Source organism: Strix aluco, chromosome 2 (genome assembly GCF_031877795.1).
Source record: "Strix aluco isolate bStrAlu1 chromosome 2, bStrAlu1.hap1, whole genome shotgun sequence".
NCBI classification, from domain to species: domain Eukaryota; kingdom Metazoa; phylum Chordata; class Aves; order Strigiformes; family Strigidae; genus Strix; species Strix aluco.
The window spans coordinates 5,248,860-5,254,573 of record NC_133932.1 but is presented as its reverse complement, the minus strand read 5'-3'; positions in this window follow the sequence as shown (position 1 = coordinate 5,254,573).

Here is a 5,714-nt window from a genome sequence, read left to right as displayed (position 1 = left end):
GCCGCCGGCTTCCCGCCGCATAAAGAGCCCCGGCCCCGCCGCCCCGCCCCGGCCCGGCCCGCCGCACCGCCCCTCTGAGGCGGGCTGGCGGCGACGGCACCGGGAAAGGCGGGGGGCGGGAGCGGGGCCGGCGGGGCCGCCCCCCGGGTGCACCTTGGGGCTCACCTCGGCCGCCCCAGCCGCGCCTCGCCTCGCCGGGTCGGGGCGCGGAGGCTCCTTCCGCGGCGGGGGAAGCTCCTCCCGCCCTGCCGGGGGCGAGGCCGGCCCCAGCGCCGCCGCCATGGCGGGCACCGCCACCCCCCCCCCCCCGCCGCCCCGCCGCCCGAAAGTCTCGGGGTGCCCCGTGGGGTTTCCCGCGGGTCTTGCCGCCCCTCCCGCGGGGGGGGGGGACGGACAGGACCTCCGGAGGCCCCTTTCCCCCCGAAGCGGAGCCCGCGCCGCTGCGCTGGGAGGGGCAGCGTGGGGGACACGGCACCCGCGATGCTTCAGACCCCCCAGGGCTAAAGCCCACTCGGTACCCCGGGAGGTGCGTGTCCGCTTGCCAGAAACTGCGCTAAAGCGCGGCGATCGCTACACTCGGGGATCAAAGACGGGGTGAAGAGTCACAGGGCATCTCGCTGTGCCCTCCGCCGCTCGGAGGCCGGGGCACTGCCATCCGTCCCTTACGCTTCAAATTCTGGGAAGGATGGACACACAAGTTCTGACTGTGCTTTGCTTCTTACTTTTCTCTAGATTCTCTGGCAAAGAAAATCAGGTCTCTCTCTTTTTCATTCTTTGGCGGCTTAGTAGAACCTCCAGGACTGTATGAGCTTGGAAATGAGAAAGTGTTTCAGTAGCCTCTTCCCCGTGGGAGGCTTCACCCACCGAGGGCCCCCAAAATTAGCTGGGAGCTTTCTCGTGGGGGAGTAACGTAGTCATGGCACTTCCCTGCTACGCAGGGCTTGAAACTCCCCTTCGCAGGAGAAAAGAACTGAATTCAGGCCTTAAACATCCTGCACAAAAGCTTGCTTGTCACAGAATCACAGAATCATCTCGGTTGGAAAGGACCTTGAAGATCGTCTAGTCCAACCGTTAACCTAGCACTGACAGATCCCAACTACACCAGATCCCTAAGTGCTATGTCGACCCAACTCTTAAGCCCCTCCAGGGATGGGGACTCCACCACCTCCATGGGCAGCCCATTCCAACGCCCAACAACCCCTTCTGCAAAGAAATACTTCCTAAGAGCCAGTCTGACCCTGCCCTGGCGCAGCTTGAGGCCATTCCCTCTTGTCCTATCGCTTGTTCCTTGGTTCAAGAGACTCATCCCCCCTCTCTGCACCCTCCTTTCAGGGAGTTGTAGAGGGCCATGAGGTCTCCCCTCAGCCTCCTCTTCTCCAGACTAAACCCCCCCAGTTCCCTCAGCCGCTCCCCATCAGACCTGTGCTCCAGACCCTGCACCAGCTCCGTTGCCCTTCTCTGGACACACTCAAGTCATTCAATGTCCTTTTTGGAGTGAGGGGCCCAAAACTGAACCCAGTCATCGAGGTGCGGCCTCACCAGTGCTGAGTCCAGGGGTAAGATCCCTTCCCTGTCCCTGCTGGCCACCCTATTGCTGATACAAGCCAGGATGCCATTGGCCTTCTTGGCCACCTGGGCACACTGCTGGCTCCTGTTCAGCCGGCTGTCAATCAACATCCCCAGGTCCCTCTCTGACTTGTCGAACTGTTTGCCCACAGACCCACCTGTGTAAGGGCAAGGGATGTCACTACAACCATCACAGGTTTTTAAAAGGTGGTGGAGGCATCACACCTGCAGTAGAGCTTGGTCCCGTCACCATGCTCTAGACCTGCTTTTCGAGCTTCTGATGGATCTGGCGCTTGTGGACGTACAGGACGCTCCATCTTTGTGATTTCAGATGGACTTATCAACTGAGCTCGACCTGCTCAGTACTGAGGTGCTTCTGGGACTGAACATAGTCAGCTTTAAAGTAAAAACCAGCAGTGGGATCAGATGCAATTTTAGATGGCAGGCCAGCATTTCAGAGACACTTTTGTAGTCTTCTGCAGAAGCTCCATTTTGTGCCTCTGATGATCTTTGTTGGATCTGTCACTGTGCTGGCAGACTGGGAGCCTGAAGCTTTCGGTTCACCTAGAAAATACATGGAACCTGGGCAGCCGTCTCCCTCCCAAGCTGCACCGTCTTGACCCCGAGGCAGCGCTCTCAGTTAGCTCTCATTACTCATCTTTGAGGTTTTCTTTTAAGACTGCTCATGAAAGACCTGGCTCTTGCCAGCGGGCGGGGAGAAGGGGATAGGCGTTAGGAACTGGGTAGAAATTTCAGAGCCTGAAATCACCTATTCATTTCCACTCCTTAACAGAATTTCACTCCTTAAGACCAATCCGCCATACCAGACTTGGGTTTCTTTCTATGTGGCAGTGAAGCATTATCAATAGGACTTTAAAAGAAGACCTCCAGACAGCTTCTGAGACATATTGCCCCTTGAAGTGCCACTTAACCAGTGTAGTTGATTTGGTGCGCTATCAGTTTGATCCATCTTTTGCCTTGGGATGGTTGATGTGTTGCCATTTCTTCACAACATGAAACTGTAGCGTGCAACTGTGGTGCTGTAAACACAGACCTAGTGTCTCTTTCAGGAGAAAAATGCGTCTCAGTTCTGTTACTGGCAGTGACTTAAACAAAGAACAAATCCATACAGGTCAAAGGAAATTTTATTATGTCAAACCAGGCAGGGAGGGTAGAGTACTTGTGCTCTCCTCCTATAATAGGTATCAGTGAGATTAGCTTAAGAAAAATCAGGAGAGCTCTGTTTTCAGTATCTACAAGCAATTACAAACTCTTTTGATACCTTGGCAGGGCGACTGAGAGAAGCAGAGATAACGTAACAGGGAACTTCACTCCTGCCAGCAGGTCAGATCCAAATCAGGTTTTAACACCTGAAAAATCCTGCTCTTTGGCTTGCGTGTCCCTCTCGGTTCATCCTGGGAATTATCGTGAATCGTTATTTTGCAGATTTGCAGCGACACATCGTTTTTCCCTTCGGACCGCTCGCTGTTTGTGGTGCAGTTGTGGGCTGCTGAACAGCAGCTGAATTGCAGGGGTAGGTAGCACAGGATGCAAGGAAAGGAGAAGGGTGGCCCTTGGGTAAACAGTGTGGGGCGTTATGTGAATGCCGGCTGCTGTGGACATCACAAGGCCCTTCTGCAGCGTTTTTTACTTCGAGAAGCTGAGAGTGCTGGGAGCAGGGAGTTTTATTATGACCATTTTAGGGACAGGAACATGGAGTCACAGAGAGGGAGGGCAGGCATGCAGAAAAGCCTTAGCAGGTTCTAGTTAAGAGTCCATGGGTCTGAAAGCCCTTTGCAATCGCTGCTAGATACGACAGCTTCTGCTCAGGCATATTCCTGCTTCCAGTAACAGACCGCATGTAGCTCAACACAGCGAAGCAAGTCTTCTTCATCCCTTTGCAAGTGCACAGCCTAGGGCTGCATTTGCTGGGAAAACTAGGATCCAGCAGTGGATACTACCCAGAATAGGAAAGAATGTAGTCTCCCACCTGTTTTTTCTTTCTGTGACATCTCCCATGTTCACCAGCATTTTGTATGTGTTGCAACAGGAGCCACACTTTGGCCTTCACCTTGAGAACCACAGCCACCTCTTCAGTGGTGACTAATATGTACACGTTGGGGCAGTTTGCCTACAGACAATGCCCTTCCCAGCAGAGAAGAAAAACTCCTGCAGCTCCCACTTACTCAGGAAAAAAAAAAAAAAAAACAAAAGAGAAATGGAGCAGGGCCCAAATAAGCTATTTTCCCTCATCGACTTGTACCTTATCTCAAGAGTCTCTAGAGGATGGGGTTACCTACAGCAGACTAAAGCAGGCAACAAAAACAAAAGATGTGCTCCGCCATGAGGTTTCCATCAGTGTGGTTCAGAAAGGCGGTCAAAAGGGATTCACGCTTTTTGAAGGGTACTTCCCTTAAGAGGTGACCCAGAGAAGACAAGGTGATTGTATGTAACTATTTCTATCGACCTTCCCTCTGTAACTACAGGTCTCACACTCCCTGCTGTCTTGTCCCCTGCCTTTAATGAGATCACTTTAAGAGACAAGGCAGTGACTCCATTAAATGAGGGGGAAAAAAACAATATCTAACTATGGGGTGAGCAAAGATCAACATCCACTATACCCAGTCAGGCTTGGCTAAGCTTCTTCCTGCACTTTTTCCCTTCCCCTGGCTGAGGGATACAAACATTTTGCATTTCAGTCAGTATTTTGCATTTTTCTGAAGCCTTCCGAGTCATTCAAATACTGTTGCAAAAACATGGCAAAGGCTTCTCAAAGTCCCTGTGAAAATTAGGGCTCTGGCCTTTGCCATTGCATATAAATGGTATTACCTTCCTTCAGAGCACGGCGTCACGGGCTGCAGAGGCGAAGGGCAGAAATATGCAGCATTCCTGTCATTTCACGTGCCTCAGTGCTCTGCCTGTACAAAATTCCTGGGCACTTGGCACTTCCGTAGGTGGGAGCTTCGGCTGCTCAGCCTTTCTCAACAGAAAGCTCAAAGTGCCTCAGCCCAAGAACTTGAAAACTGTGGATTTTTTGTGTTTTACCAAAGAGGAGGTGGAGGCTTACTAGGGTCATGCAGTGAAGCAGATTGATGTGTGGGATTTAGGAGAGCGTGGTTCCTGTCCAACTGCTAGGAGATGGGTTCTAGGAACTACAGGTTCACAAATTCCCAAAGACAACTTGGAAGGGGGAATGCTGTGAGAGATGAAAAGCAAAGCCATCGCCAATAGATTGAAATACACTATTTAAGGAGTTGCGCTTCTCCAGGAAAAATGTTTAGGAATCCACAAATAAAAAAATAAAGGGTTAAACTCTTGCTCTGGATAAATCTGTAACAAATACATGTTACACTTTTTTTTTGAAGCCCATAATCATAATCTATCATTCCATTTTTAGTTACCAATGCAGTTTTTAATTCTCCCTTCTTCGCCAGTGAGTTATCTGGGAGATAAAGCAGCTTTGAAATCCCTAGACTCCCTGGAACCACGGTGGATATCTGTGTGTGCACTTTGCCATTCCAGAGCAGATAAACCGAGTGCCATGTAACATTCGCCTTCTCTGCAAATCGTTTGAGCGCTAGTGGCTGTATGGGAATGTATCTAAAAGAGCGTGAGGTTGAGCCAAAAATGTCTGCATGTACTCTTTTTTTTTCTTTCCCTTTTCCTCCTGTTTGCACCTGCCTGTATTCCATGGCAGGGAGGTGATTGCATCTAAGTATATACAAGGTGGTGAAAAATGCCATATTTCTTTTTTTTAATCCATGCTGCCACTGTTTCTTACCAAGCTGAGAGGGCAAGTGGGTGTATTATTGACAAGTAAAAGGGAGTGAGGATTGTTGTTCTAGGGTGAACAAGGAGGAAAAATAAAGTATATGTTGCCATATTAGAAAGAGCTCTGGCATTTTACTATGCTACAGATACGTTTTCAAACATATAAAAGGCTTTGATAACTCTCCGTTAAAAATTTGCGTTGGAAAAATACAACATTTCCAAAGAGAAACACCCCGAAGTCAGGATGTGCCAAAGTCCAACCTCTGCTCTCCGCCTGTCAGCGTGCCCTGCGGTGCAGCCTTCAGTTGCAACCCGCAGCTGCATCCAGCATTGCGGGTGAAACACTGCACAATGAATGAGAGGGGGACAGCTTTAAC